This window comes from Oncorhynchus tshawytscha, linkage group LG24 (assembly GCF_018296145.1).
Source record: "Oncorhynchus tshawytscha isolate Ot180627B linkage group LG24, Otsh_v2.0, whole genome shotgun sequence".
Lineage (NCBI taxonomy): Eukaryota > Metazoa > Chordata > Actinopteri > Salmoniformes > Salmonidae > Oncorhynchus > Oncorhynchus tshawytscha.
Window position 1 is genome coordinate 18,597,017 of NC_056452.1, and position 15,239 is coordinate 18,612,255.

Here is a 15,239-nt window from a genome sequence, read left to right on the forward strand (position 1 = left end):
CCAATTGTGCACCGCCCTATGGGGTTCCCAGTCATGGCCGGATCGGACCCCAGGCTGTTGTGATGCCACTACACTCATGTTTTGTCTACTCATGAGGCCATTTTTTTCCTTTTAAATTAATGATATGTACACATTGATTCTTTAAGAATTTCCCATGAACTTAGTTCAACTGTTATACCAAATCAGTACCCAACATATGAACTTGTTTTTCCCCAAAACAAGGTCAATTTAAACAAACATGGTTAAAATGATTGTGGATGGTAAGTCCTTGCATCCATACCCCCGTCTATGAATTAGAGAGTGGTTACATTTCTCCAGCTCCATCCCTCAGCTTTTCACTGAAACAGGGGAGGGGGAAATGATTTGTTATTGTTTCAACTGCTGAATGCTGCTTTAAGGGGAAAGTAATCCCAAAGTAACAAAGTAATCAGATTACGTTACTGAGTTTGGGTAATCCAAAAGTTACATTACTGGACATGTATTTAGTAACTGTAATGGATTACATTTAGAAAGTAACTTATTCAACCCTGATTTCATTGTTTTTGTTCCTTGGTTTGCTTTCCCATGAACTTCTCCTGACTTGCTGTACCAAGGTGCTCTATTTAAGCAGGTCTATTTCTGTCATGTTGTATTTCATACAGTAACAACCTGTCTCTCGTTCTGTCACACCTTCCATATCTCAGCTAATCAGTCAAATGTCAGGCCAACAACACCTGTTACTGGCAGCAAGCAAGGTCCAATGTGATTCCAGGGGATGGAAACAGTGTCTTCAATGCCTTTGCTGACTTGAGAGATACAGTGTGAAGAGTTGTTTCAGAAAGTATAGACACGGGATTGGAAGGACTGTATCTTTGAAAAAGCAAGATTTCAAGGGAAATTTGAGAAATGTGTGATTTTACACAACTTTTCTGTTTGCAAGCAAAGGTGACACAGACTTTTATTTGAACATTCCCTAGATGGTTTGCCAGAAAAAAAAGCATGAAGTCACGAGCTCTGCTGGCCAGCTACTGCGTAGCAACCTAGCGGTGCCATAAGCCCTAGTCTGCCCTAGAAAGCCCATTATCGCCACAATGGCCAACAGGCTATGAGGAGGCTTGCACCCTCATGCCATAGACATTAAGGTTGACTCACCCAGTCAGGATGAAAATGATTACATCAGCCATGATCCTTTGGTAGTTATGGCCACTTTCACCATGATCCTTAGCAATTATTTATAAGTGCCATTCAGCCCCATTATGCAAAATGGTGCACTTCAAATTAAAATACTTCCGGGTTCATGGGAGCTTTCCATAGGAATATATGGATGATGTCAGCGCAATCACTATCTACTGTTTTAAATGGGTATGGAATATACTAGACAATTTATCGATCTCAGAGGGGGAAATTCCCTTCGTTGTTTTGGAGAGATTGATAAGATTATTTAAAAGTAGAGTGCAATCCGAGTGCATTTCCCTATTGCTATCTGTAGCCAGCCACTCAACCTTTCCCGGAATCAGGTCACATGGTGTCAGCAGGAGGGTCTCCCCTAGCAACCCAGCCTCCAACCAAGTTCCAAACGGACTTTCGTGTCAGTTCCTCTTGCTGCCCTTCTCCCTGCAGCCAGCTAATGCTAAAATAGGAGATTGGAGCGGTGCGGGCCGCTTTCCGCTGGAGTGTCAGTCAATCAGGGACATAGTCATGCAGGCCGGCAGGGATGCAGGGCCCAGACCCTATCTGATGGACACACACACATGGGTCTGTGCTGGGCAGCAGTGGGGGGCTAGTTATCAGTCACAGCCACTGGGGACCATACAGGCAAGCACATGCAAGCAAGCACATGACTAACTGACTGGCTGTCATGACAGCCCAGTAAAAACAGGCATTTCTGTTCGGTATGAGGACGATGTGCACAGCTGGTGGAATGCCCGTCATTCCTGTCCGCTGATGCAGTTAGCACAGCTGGGATCAGCTAGTTGATAGTCTGTCCAACTCCTCTTGGATACATTCAGTAGGCCCATGGTTCCCTGGATCAGATAGATAGAAAAGCAGTGTGTTACTGAAACAGCCAGACCAATTGGTCAGCCAAGGACAGCCCGGACATTCTGACACCTCTGAGGTGACATCGATAGTTTGACAAGCTAGGAATGAGGCCACCATTACTGTATGAAGCAAGTTGGAACTGGTCAGAGAAACACATTTATAACCTTTATAGAGAAACATTATATCAAAATAGATTAGCGTCTGTTTGAACAGAACAAACAAAACTAACCTCTGATTATCAAGCTTAATGTACAATTCACAGAAACCAGTGGAGGCTGCTGAGGGGAGGACGGCACATAATAATGGCTGGAACGGCACAAATGGAATGGCATCAAATACATGGAAACCATGGAAACTATGTGTTTGATGTATATGATTCCATTCCACTAATTCCGCTCCAGCCATTACCATGAGCCCGTTCTCCCCAATTAAGATGCCACCGACCTCCTGGGAGAGAAACCATGATACCTTGTTCATTTGTTTGGTTTCATGGATCAAGATACTAAAATGCATACTTAACTCGACCACATTCAATCCGTGGTCTCAAGAGTGTGTGGAGCAGTGGAGACAAGGCTCCCGTGTGATACTGTCTGTGGCATGTGTCTAGGTCTGGAATCACACCGGAGGCCATCATAATTCCAGGAAGCCAGAAGAAACTGGAGAGGCAACCGGCTGTATGCCAACGACACAAGGTCACAGTCTGAGGAGGCCTCATTGACCTCCACGGTATAGGAGGACCATGTGGCTTGGCCTATAAAGTGGCATGTAATCATGGGAGCCAGGATTCACATGGGTAGAATAACATGTAATACTGTAGGTATTCAAGTGTCCCAGTGCAGGAAACATGATTGCAAACATTACCAAAATACTTTTTGTTTTGTCATCTAATCACTGTAGTTTATCCAATACATGGCACACCCACCCGTCTGTTTGTTTGTTCATTACCTTCATCTAATCAATGCTTCCAAAATCCCCCCTTGTCCCTACTAACAACCTGCAAAGACCCAGCTCATGTTAATATTGTCTTCTCTCCTTATCTCCCACACCTCTCCAGTGTAGGGAGCTGCAGTGGAGTGGTGGGGGGGGGGTGGGGTTGAGGTTAGTGGGTTGGTCGTTGCTGGCTGGCTGGCAGGGGCCATGTGGGGTGCTCTGGGCCCGTGCCAAGGCATCCTAGGCAGCTAGGCGCACAAAGCTACCCTTGCCATTGTACATGTCTGCGCCTCTCCAAAATTTACACAGCAGGTCAAAAATAATCAAGAGATACCTGGTGATATGGACCAGGCTGTTGCTATTAATGAAGCAGTAGACTGTGTCTTTACAAGGGAAAGCTGGGAGAGTTTGAGCATTGCTGCCTGCTATTAAACCCAACCATGACCCGAGCACTGAGAAGGGGCAAGCTCTCCTCGGTGTGCCCTGAAGAACCCATGTTACGAACCTGACACCCCGGGCCTCTCCGGGTCCAGACTTCTCAGGGTCACGGAGAAGGGAATGGGAGGGTTGAGAGGGGGCCGGTGTAAACTCCCCTTAAGGTCACTGTCCGGTTGTTGTTGAGCAAAACACAGACAGCTCAGAAAATTGTTAACTGCCAAAGAGGATTGTCTGCCGGTGGGCGGTATGCTCCACAGTTGCCCTTGGGATTTATGTTCTGTATATTATGGTGGAACATGTCTGTGCCCGTCTGACCCACATGCCAGGCAGAATTCATTCCAAAATACCAAGTACTGTGTACCCAACATACCCAACATCCAAGTGTCAATGACTGCTGTGTAATCATAAAGCAACAGCACTCCACCACATACAAGTTCATACATGTAGATTTCGATCCAGATCAACAATAACACATATTATTGTAATATACACCGCACCAGCAGGACCCAATGTTTTCTTTATCGTCTATAACTTAACGATCCATTTTGCAAAGTGAACATACTCCCTGTGCATTGACTACTGTGTTGCATGGCCCTGTGTAGTTTACAAATCTTCACAAATCATTGGCTAGCCAAGAAATTACAAATGTAAATGTATCAACCGTTTTCATAATCATATACAGAATTATATCTAAAAACAAACTTGCCATTATCAAGCATACAGTGGCAAGAAAAAGTATGTGAACCCTTTGGAAATACCTGGATTTCTGCATAAATTTGTCATAACATTTGATCTGATCTGTATCTAGGTCACAATAATAGGCAAACACAGTCTGCTTAAACTAATAGCACACAAACAATTATACGTTTTCATGTCTTTATCGAACACACCGTGTAAACATTCACAGTGCAGGGTGGGAAAAGTATGTGAACCCTTGGATTTAATAACTGGTTGACCCTCCTTTGGCAGCAGTAACTTTAACCAAACGTTTTCTGTAGTTGATGATCAGACCTCCACAATGGTCAAGAGGAATTTTGGACCATTTCTCTTTACAAAACTGTTTCAGTTCAGCAATATTATTGGGATGTCTGGTGTGAACCGCTCTATTGAGGTCATGCCACAGCAGCTTAATCGGGTTGAGGTCAGGACAATGACTGGGCCACTCCAGAAGGCATATTTTCTTCTGCTGAAGCCATTCTGTTGTTGATTTACTTCTCTGTTTTGAGTCGTTGGCGGACAGCCTAACATTCTCCTGCAAAATGTCTTGATAAACGTAATACATTTTTCCATCGATGGTGGCAAGCTGTCCAGACCCTGAGGCAGCAAAGCAGCCCCAGACCATGATGCTCCCTCCACCATACTGTACAGTTGTTCTTTTTGGACAGCAGTGGCTTCTTCCTTGGTGTCCTACCATGAACACCATTCTTGTTAAGTGTTTTATGTATCGTAGACTCGTCAACAGAGATTTTAGCATGTTCCAGAGATTTCTGTAAGTCTTTAGCTGACACTCTAGGATTCTTCTTAACCTCATTGAGCATTCTGCGCTGTGCTTTTGCAGTCATCTTTGCAGGACGGCCACTCCTACGGAGAGTAGCAACATTGCTGAACTTTCTGCATTTATAGACCGTTTCTCTTCCCATACACTGATGAACATCAAGGCTTTTAGAGATACTTTGTAACCCTTTCCAGCTTCATGCAAGTCAACAATTCTTCATCTTAGGTCTTCTGAGATCTCTTTTGTTCAAGGCATGGTTCACATCAGGCAATGCTTCTTGTGAATAGCAAATTCAAATTTTTTAAAAGTTTTTTTATTGGGCAAGGCAGCTCTAACTAACATCTCCAATCTCATCTCATTGATTGGACTCCAGGTTAGCTGACTCCTGACTCCTGACTCCTGACAATTATCAGGTTAGCTGCCTCCAGGTTAGCTGACTCCTGACTCCTGACAATTATCAGGTTAGCTGACTCCTGGTTAGCTGACTCCTGGTTAGCTGACTCCTGACAATTATATTTTGGAAAAGTCATTAGCCTAGTGGTTCACATACTTTTTCCAACCTACACTGTGAATGTTTAAATTATGTATTCGATATAGACAAGAAAAATACAATAATTTGTGTGTTATTAGTTTAAGCACAGTATCTTTGTCTTGATTGTCTTGATTGGAGTCTAGCTGTGGTAAATTCCATTGATTGGACATTATTTGGAAAGGCACACACCTGTTTATATAAGGTCCCACAGTTGACAGTGCATGTCAGAGAAAAAAACAAGCTATGAGGTCGAAGGAATTGTCCATAGAGTTCCTAGACAGGATTGTGTCGAGGCAGAAAATGTGTGCAGCAATAAAGATTCCCAAGAACACAATGGCCTCCATTATTCTTAAATGGAAGAAGTTTGGAACCACCAAGATTCTTCCTAGACTTCTTCCTAGAGCTGGTCGCCTGGCCAAACTGAGCAATCGAGGGAGAAGGGCCTTGGTCAGGGAGGTGACCAAGATCCCAATGGTCACTCTGAGCTGTAGAGTTCTGCAGCACTCCACCAATCAGGCCTTTATGGTAGATTGGCCAGATGGAAGCTACTCCTCGGTAAAGGGCACAAGACAGCCCACTTGGAGTTTGCCAAAGGGCACCTAAAGGACTCTCAGACCATGAGAAACAAGATTCTCTGGTCTGATGAAACTAAGATTGAACTCTTTGGCCTGAATGGCAAGCGTCACATCTGGAGGAAACCTGGGACCATCCCTACGGTGAAGTATGGTGATGGCAGCATCATGCTGTGGGGATGTTTTTCAGCAGCAGGGACTGGGAGACTAGTTGGGATCGAGGCAAAGATGAACGGAGCAAAATTCTGCTCCAGAGCGCTCAGGACCTCAGACTGGGGTGAAGGTTCACCTTCCAACAGGACAACGACCCTAAGCACACAGCCAAGACAAGTGGCTTTGGGACAAGTCTCTAAATGTCCTTGAGTGGCCCAACCAGAGCCCGGACTTGAATCCGATTTAACATTTCTGGAGAGACCTGAAAATAGCTGTGCAGTGACGGTCCCCATCCAACCTGAGAGGATCTGCGGAGAAGAATAGCAGAAACTCCCCAAATACAGGTGTGCCAAGCTTGTAGTTTCATACGAAGAAGACTCTATGCTCTAATTGCTGCCAAAGGTGCTTCAACAAAGTACTGAGTAAAGGGTCTGGCAGGTGCGGTGAGGGGTGCTCTGGGCCCGTGCCAAGGCATCCTAGGCAGCTGGGTACACAAAGCTACCCTTTCCATTGTACATGTCTGCTCCTCTCCAAAATGTATACAGCAGGTCAAAAAGGGTCTGAATACTTATGTAAATGTGATATTTCAATTTAAAATTTGTAATACATTTATAAAAACCTGTTTTTGCTTTGTCATTATGGGTTATTGTGTGTAGATTGATGAGGGGGGGAAATTGAATATAATTGAAGGCTGTAATGTAACAAAATGTGGAAAAGGTCAAGGGGTCTGAATACTTTCCGAATGCAGTGTAAATGGATGCATTGAGATGTGCTGAGCTCTGGGCATATTATCTAATTTCATCATCAACCACGTTCTAATCTAATACAGGAAATGCTTATTTTTCAATGAGACAGCGCCTTCCAAGCAGCTATCAGAGCGAATGAACAAAATAACTGGTACAGAAAGTCTAAAGAGATGAAGACGCTTCACAATGGTCCATGTTTGTCCATCAAAACAATTATCTTTACAATTGGTGAGTGACTCCTGTATATTTAAATACTGTATGTTTATATCTCCAGTCACGGAAAAACATGTCTTCTAAAATTAAATTCTGATTCAATATCTGGATTTGCAGAATTTATTGATTGTGAATAACTTCGTAATATGATCGTCTTGCATATTTCACTAGCAAATTTCTCTAAATGATCAAGCTTGGAGAGGGCTAGTTGTTATACTCATGGATTTGCTGCAGATACTCTCAACATGTCTGTTGAGCAGAGAGTGAGTTAAGAATCACCACTCGTCTCGAACATGTTACGTCAGAAGTAATATAATATATGCCATTTAACAGACGATTTTATCCAAAGCGACTTGTGTGCATCCATTTTATGTATGGGTGGTCCCGGAATTCAAACCTAAAACCCTGGCATTACAAGCGCATGCTTTACAAACTTGAGCTACAAAGGATCAAACCATGGTCTCCTCGTGGCTGCCAATGGAATGTGACTAGGGAGGGTCGGCTGTGTACAGCGTCAACTACCCAGTCTCCAGTGCTGGTGGTTTGACAGTGAAATTATTGGGGGTCTGGTGTTGGGTGGTGTGCTAGCGTCATGTGACCCATGTTGCAACATTATTGTTCAATCTATCTGGCAAGCACACACTGTCAACAGAGTCGGGCCTCAACAAGACTGGCTCCAAAATAGATATGTGAGCTCTGTTTATGTGTGTTTTAGTAACACCTTGAAGAAGTTCATTAGATATATTTAGTTTTGTTACTATAATGCTCTTGTATGGAAAGGCTATGACCTTGAATAGCAAATGCACTGTCCATTGAAATATACAGTTGAAGTAAGAAGATAACATACACTTAGGTTGGAGTCATTAAAACTCGTTTTTAAACCACTCCACAAATGTCTTGTTAACAAACTATAGTTTTGGCAAGTCGGTTAGGACATCTACTTTATAGTAGATATAGCATGACACAATTAATTTTTCCAACAATTGTTTACAGACAGGTTGTTTCACTTATAATTCACTGTATCACAATTCCAGTGGGTCATAAGTTTACGTACACTAAGTTGACTGTCCCTTCAAACTTCTTGATAAATTCCAGAAAATAATGTCATGGCTTTAGATGCTTCTGATAGGCTAATTTACATCATTTGAGTCAATTGGAGGTGTACCTTTGGATGTATTTCAAGGCCTACCTTCAAACTCAGTGCCTCTGCTTGACATCATGGGGAAATCAAAAGAAATCAGTCAAGACCTCAGAAATTGTAGACCTCCACAAGTCTGGTTCATCCTTGGGAGCAATTTCCAAATGCCTGAAGGTACCACGTTCATCTGTTCAAACAATAGTACCCAAGTATAATCACCATGGGACCACGCAGCCGTCATACCGCTCAGGAAGGAGACACGTTCTGTCTCCTACAGATAAACATACTTTGGTGCGAAAAGTGTAAATCAATCCCGGAACAATAGCAAAGAACCTTGTGAAGACACTGGAGGAAACAGGTACACAAGTATCTATATCCATAGTAAAAATGTGTCCTATATCGACATAACCTGAAAGGCCACTCAGCAAGGAAGAAGCCACTGCTCCAAAACCACCATAACAGAGCTAGAATATGTTTTGCAACTGCACATGGAGGACAAAAATCATACTTTTTGGAGAAATGTCCTCTGGTCTGATGAAACAAAAATAGAACTGTTTGGCCATAATGACGATTGTTATGTTTGGAGGAAAAGGGGGGAAGCTTGCAAGCCGAAGAACACCATCCCAACCGTGAAGCACGGGGGTGGCAGCATCATGTTGTAGGGGTGCTTTACTGCAGGAGGGACTGGTGCACTTCACAAAATAGATGGCATCATGCGGTCAGACAATTATGTGGATATAATGTGAAGCAACATCTCAAGACATCAGTCGGAAAGTTAAAGCTTGTGAGTCTTCCAAATGGACAATGACCGCAAGCATACTTCCAAAGTTGAGGCAAAATGTCTTATGGACAACAAAGTCAAGGTATTGGAGTGGCCATCACAAAGCCCTGACCTCAATCCCATAGACAATTTGTGGGCAGAACTGAAAAAGTGTGTGCGAGCAAGGAGGCCTACAAATCTGACTCAGTTACACCAGCTCTGTCAGGAGGCATGGGCCAAAATTCACCCAACTTATTGTCGGAAGCTTGTGGAAGGCTACCTGAAATGTTTGACCCAAGTTAAACATTTTAAAGGCAATGCTACCAAATACTAATTGAGTGTACAGTATGTAAACTTCTGTCCCACTGGGAATGTGATGAAAGAAATCAAATCTGAAATACATCCTTCTTTTTTCTATTATTCTGACATTTCACATTCTTAAAATAAAGTGGTGATCCTAACTGACCTAAAACAGGGAATTTTTACTAGGATTAAATGTCAAGAATTGAATTGAAAAACTGAGTTTGAAGGTATTTGGCTAAGGTGTATGTAAACGTATGACTTCAACTGTAACTTTTTAACTTTTAATAAGAACTACTACTACTTCTACTACTACTACTACTACTACTACGCTACTACTAAAATACTACTGCTACTACTAATAATACTGCTACTTGGCTACTACTACTACTACTACTGCTGCTTCTAGTACTACTACTACTACTACAACTACAACTGCTGCTACTAGGCTACTACTACTACTTGGCTACTACTAGGCTACTACTACTTTTTTTAAATATTTTTTTTAAACAATTTTTATTTCATCTTTATTTAACTAGGCAAGTCAGATAAGAACAAATTCTTATTTACAATGATGGCCTACCAAAAGGCAAAAGGCCTGCTGCGGGGATGGGGGCCTGGGATAAAAAATATATATTTTTAAATACAATATAAATATACGACAAAACACACATCACAACAAGAGAGACAACACTACATAAAGAGAGACCTAGGACAACAACACAGCAAGGCAGCAACACATGACAACACAGCATGGTAGCAACACAACATAACAACAACATGGTAGCAACACAACATGGTAGCAGCACAAAACATGGTACAAACATGATACAAGCTACTACTAATAATAATACTAATACTAGTAGTAGTACTACTACTACTACATTCTACAACTACTGCTGCTGCTACTACTACTGCTACTACTACACTACTACTACGGACTAAAGACATCAAGTTCAATCTGTGTTTTTCTGCTCTACTAATAATACTGCTACTAGGCTACTACTGCTACTACTACTACTACTACTAGGCAACTACTACTATTAGGCTACTACTACTGCTACTCAGCTGCTACTACACTACTACTATTATTACCACTACTGCTACTACTACTATTACTACTGCACTGCTGCTGCTGCTGCTGGTGCTACTACTACTTCTACTATTGCTACTACTACACTACTACTACTATTATGGACTAAAGGCATCATCAAGTTCAATCTGTGAAAGTGTTTTTCTGCTCTGTTTCTGCTCTGGATTAAATATCACTGTCCTCATCTGTCTTATCTACATGAACATCCTGTTTTCAGCTATCAGTTTCATCCTTACAACAAGTTGTGGACGCGTGACTGTCTGAGACAGATATTAGAGAAGTGCATTAGCTTGTTCTATAACAAAGTTTATCCCTGTGTTTCAGAGTCTATGTTGACAAATGTGAGAGGAAATGAACTGGAAAGTAATGAAGAACCAGGTAAGAAAGAAAGTTTCCTCAAAATTCATATCTATACTATAATGAGTCCTTTTTCTGTCAGTAGACTTTTAGTTGAGTGACCTATTTAGTAAGTGACCTATGCAGCTCAAACACTGACATGCCAAACAAGCCAATCCCCTATTACAATCCAAGGCTTTCCGATTCCAATTGAGAACCACTGATGCACTCAAAGCATTTCAGATCAACACAGGTTCATACAGGGACTGAGGACCTAACTGGACCTTTCTTTAATCAGACTGGAGAAAAAGTGGAGACATTGCATTCAGCAGCTCTCACGTGTAAACTGTCCTCTTGAGCAATCCAAGCAACTGTGTGCAGCTGCTTTCACAACATGCTGTTACAACATGCTGTTGATGACTTAGTCTGCATATTACATTCTCAACATTGTGTGTTGGTTTTTCTCAGATGCCACATATGCTTGGATTGGGGCAGGGATCGGGCTCTTCTTTGCTATCTGTTTTATTGGCAGCAAGCTCTACATGATTAAAAAGCATATGCTTGATAATGAAGTTTCAGGTAAATGCATAAGCACTACTGCATAATAACATACCCTGATATACCCTGATATATGTGAAACTGAAAAGCATTCTTTACTTGTTTTAGAGTATTCCGTAAAAAGACCATCTCTTCGGTAAGTGGACAGTATCTAACATGACGGTAGTATCGATATATAACACATTTGACTTAACTTCCCATGTGTGGTTTTATTCCTTTGCAAATAGAACTACTTTGGTGGACATGAAGGACTGAAGAAGAGTAACTGATAGATGAAGAGAGCAGGACACCAGTGGAATACTGAAGATAAATGGCATCTACTAATCTACTAATGTAATTCACTGTTTGGGCATACACAATGTGAACAACAATTTAGTAATGTGTGTTGGAAGAGGGTCCACCCTATGTTCCCTGAGCCCTATGTTTCCTCAGCCCTATGTTCCCTCAGCCCTATGGTCCCTCAGCCCTATGTTCCCTAACACCTATGCATGGCAATTTTAGAATGTAAATGGTGGGTCGGGGGTCGGGGGAGGGGGGGTGCATGCCAGCAAAGCCACTACACAACACAACAATAAACAATACATTAATTACACTATAACGGTGACAAACGGTGCCCACAAACTGTTAAGGCCTACATAAAGCTGTCCCGACGAGTCCAAACAGCAGTCCCAACACCTTACCACTGGCTCTCAGCGAAGCCTTGTCTGGCAGCGAAACAGTTAATTCAAACTCATTTACTGCCTTTAAAAAATATATAGCTGATTTGGCTGAAGATCTTCTTCTGTTGGCACTCCAAAAGGGCCCAGCTACATCACAAATGGTCCTTTTGTTCGTTTTTGTTCCCCAAAAACTTAGTTTAGCTGGCGCGCTTCATTCAATAATCCACCGGTTTCCCAACTTCAAAATGCATACAAAATGAATCCCAAACATTACCAATAAACTTCTTCAAACAAGTCAAACAATGTTTATAATCAAACCTCAGGTACCCTAATACATAAATAAACGATACAATTTAAGACGGAGAATCGATATTGTCTTTACCGGAGATAAACAACAAAGAACATGTTCTCATCCACACACATGAAAACACTTCAGCCAAAATGGGAAGCACTTAGAAAAACTACAAATTCTAGATAATTTTTCCAAAAACAAGCCTGAAACTCTTTCTAAAGACTGTTGACATCTAGTGGAAGCCCTAGGAACTGTAATCTGGGAGGTTTTCCCTTTATATTAAACATGACAGCCATTGGAAACAGTGGTAGGCTGAAAGAAAAATCTGGATGGTTTGTCCCTGGGTTTTCGCCTGCCATATCAGTTATGTTATAGTCACACACATTATTTTACCAGTTTTAGAAACCCTAGAGTGTTTTCTATCCACATCTACCAACCATATGCATATCCTAGCTTCTGGGCCTGAGTAACAGGCAGTTAACTTTGGACAAGCTTTTCATCCAGATGGCAAAATACTGCCCCCTAGCCCAAAGAAGTTTTAAACTCACTGAAGTCAGATATCCCAGTTCCGAGTTAACAGTTGTTTTGAGCATGGCAGAAATCCTGCTGGATTGACAGCATGGCCAATGTTGAATGTTAATCATTTTAAGCTTGGAAAAGAGACCCTTAAACCCAGAATTGGGACCACACACCCACTCTACTGAATAGCAGACTAGTGATTGCTTTGCAATGCTTGCAGTTAGCCACTGATTCATTCCAAATCACTCATTGTTGAATTTGCAATTTCCTTCTTGTTGTGTAATGTTTATGTCCAATGGCCGATGAGCACCAATACATTTTATCTATTTCTCTTCATTATTTCTCTTCATATGACAAGGATTTAAAAAAAATTGCCAGTAGATTGTCGACTTGATTCATGATGATGACTGCTAGCTAAGATGTTGAGATGATCAGTCTACTGTAGCTACTGTAGATATAACATGATTTGACATAATTTTATCTGTGGCCAATGACCTTGAGCCTTCTTGACTTCTAATGTAACTCTATGGCAGCACCCAAGGGGCTAATTTTGGCATCCCGCATGCGGGAGAGTAATCATCGCCTGACACTAATTAGCATAATGCAACGGACATAAATATCCCTAGAAAATATTCCTATTCATGAAAATCACAAATGAAATATATTGAGACACAGCTTAGCCTTTTGTTAATCACCCTGTCATCTCAGATTTTCTAAATATGCTTTACAGCCAAAGCAAGACAAGCATTTGTGTAAGTTTATCGATAGCCTAGCATAGCATTATGCCTTGCTGGCAGCAGGCAACCTTGTCACAAATCAGAAAAGCAATCAAATTAAATCGTTTACCTTTGATGAACTTCAGATATTTTCACTCACGAGACTCCCAGGTAGATAGCCAAAGTTCATTTCTTCCCAAAATATTATTTTTGTAGGCGAAATAGCTCCGCTTGTTCTTCACGTTTGGCTGAGAAATCGCCCGGAAATTGTAGTCATGAAAACGCGAAAAATATTCCAAATTAGCTCCATAATATTGACAGAAACATGGCAAACGTTGTTTATAATCAATCCTCAAGGTGTTTTTCAAATATCTATTCGATAATATATCCGTCGGGACAATTTGTTTTTCAGTAGGACCGATTGGAGTAATGGCTACCTCTGTATTTTACGCGAGAGTCACCCTGGGAGCCATCAGGTGATGGCTATTCTTCAACATAAATGCGTAAAACTACGTAACAATGCTGTAGACACCTTGGGGAATACGTAGAAAGCGTAAGCTGGTTGATAGCACATTCACAGCTCAATAGCGACACATTGGAACGCAGCGCTTTCAAAATATGGGGCACTTCCGGATTGGATTTTTCTCAGGCTTTCGCCTGCAACATCAGTTCTGTTATACTCACAGACAATATCTTTACAGTTTTGGAAACGTTAGAGTGTTTTCTATCCAAAGCTGTCAATTATGTGCATATTCTAGCATCTTGTCCTGACAAAATAAAACGGGAACGTTTTTTTCCCCAAAAATTAAAATACTGCCCCTAGAGTCGCAACAGGTCCCCTTAAGTGACAGAACACTCAGCCAATCATGGCGCAACTAGAGAACATTACCAACCACTGGCTGCCCCACCACCACAAAAAGCACTGAGCTAAGCCAAAACACCAGCATTCTGGAGCTGCCTTACTCAAGAAAGCAGAAAAGAGACCAGGTTGGTATGGAGGCTTTATTAACTTATTTATTTTTTACATTGTTTTCAAACTGATATGTGACACGTATTGATGCTAAAATAACATGCAAAACAAGCAACCCAAAACATTTAGCTAAAAATGTGGAGCTCAGAATGCACCACCTGCCACTGGCCCTACGTTACCTAAGCCCTTTATTTTAATTGTTTTATTTCACCTTTATTTAACCAGGTATGCCAGTTGAGAACAAGGTCTCATTTACAACGGCGATCTGGCCAAGATAAAGCAATGCAGTGCGACAAAAAACAACAACACAGAGTTACACGTGTACAGTCAACAAAAGTACAGTCAATAACACAATAGAAAAATCTATATACAGTGTGTGCAAATGGGGTAAGGAGGTAAGGCAATAAATAGGCCATAGTAGCAAAGTAATTACAATTTAGCAAATGAACACTGGAGTGATAGATGTGTAAGTAGGAATACTGGTGTGCAAAAGAGCAAAAAAGTAAACAAAAACAATATGGGGATGAGGTAGGTAATTGGATGGGCTATTTACAGATGGGCTGTGTACAGCTGCAGCAATCGGTAAGCAGCTCAGATAGCTGATGCTTAAAGTTAGTGAGGGAGATATAAGTTTCCAACTTCAGTGATTCGTTCCAGTCGTTGGCAGCAGAGAACTGGAAGGAAAGGCGGCCAAACGAGGTGTTGGCTTTGGGGATGACCAGTGAGATATACCTGCTGGAGCGCCTGCTACGGGTGGGTGTTGTTATGGTGACCAGTGAGCTGAGATAAGCTTTACCTAG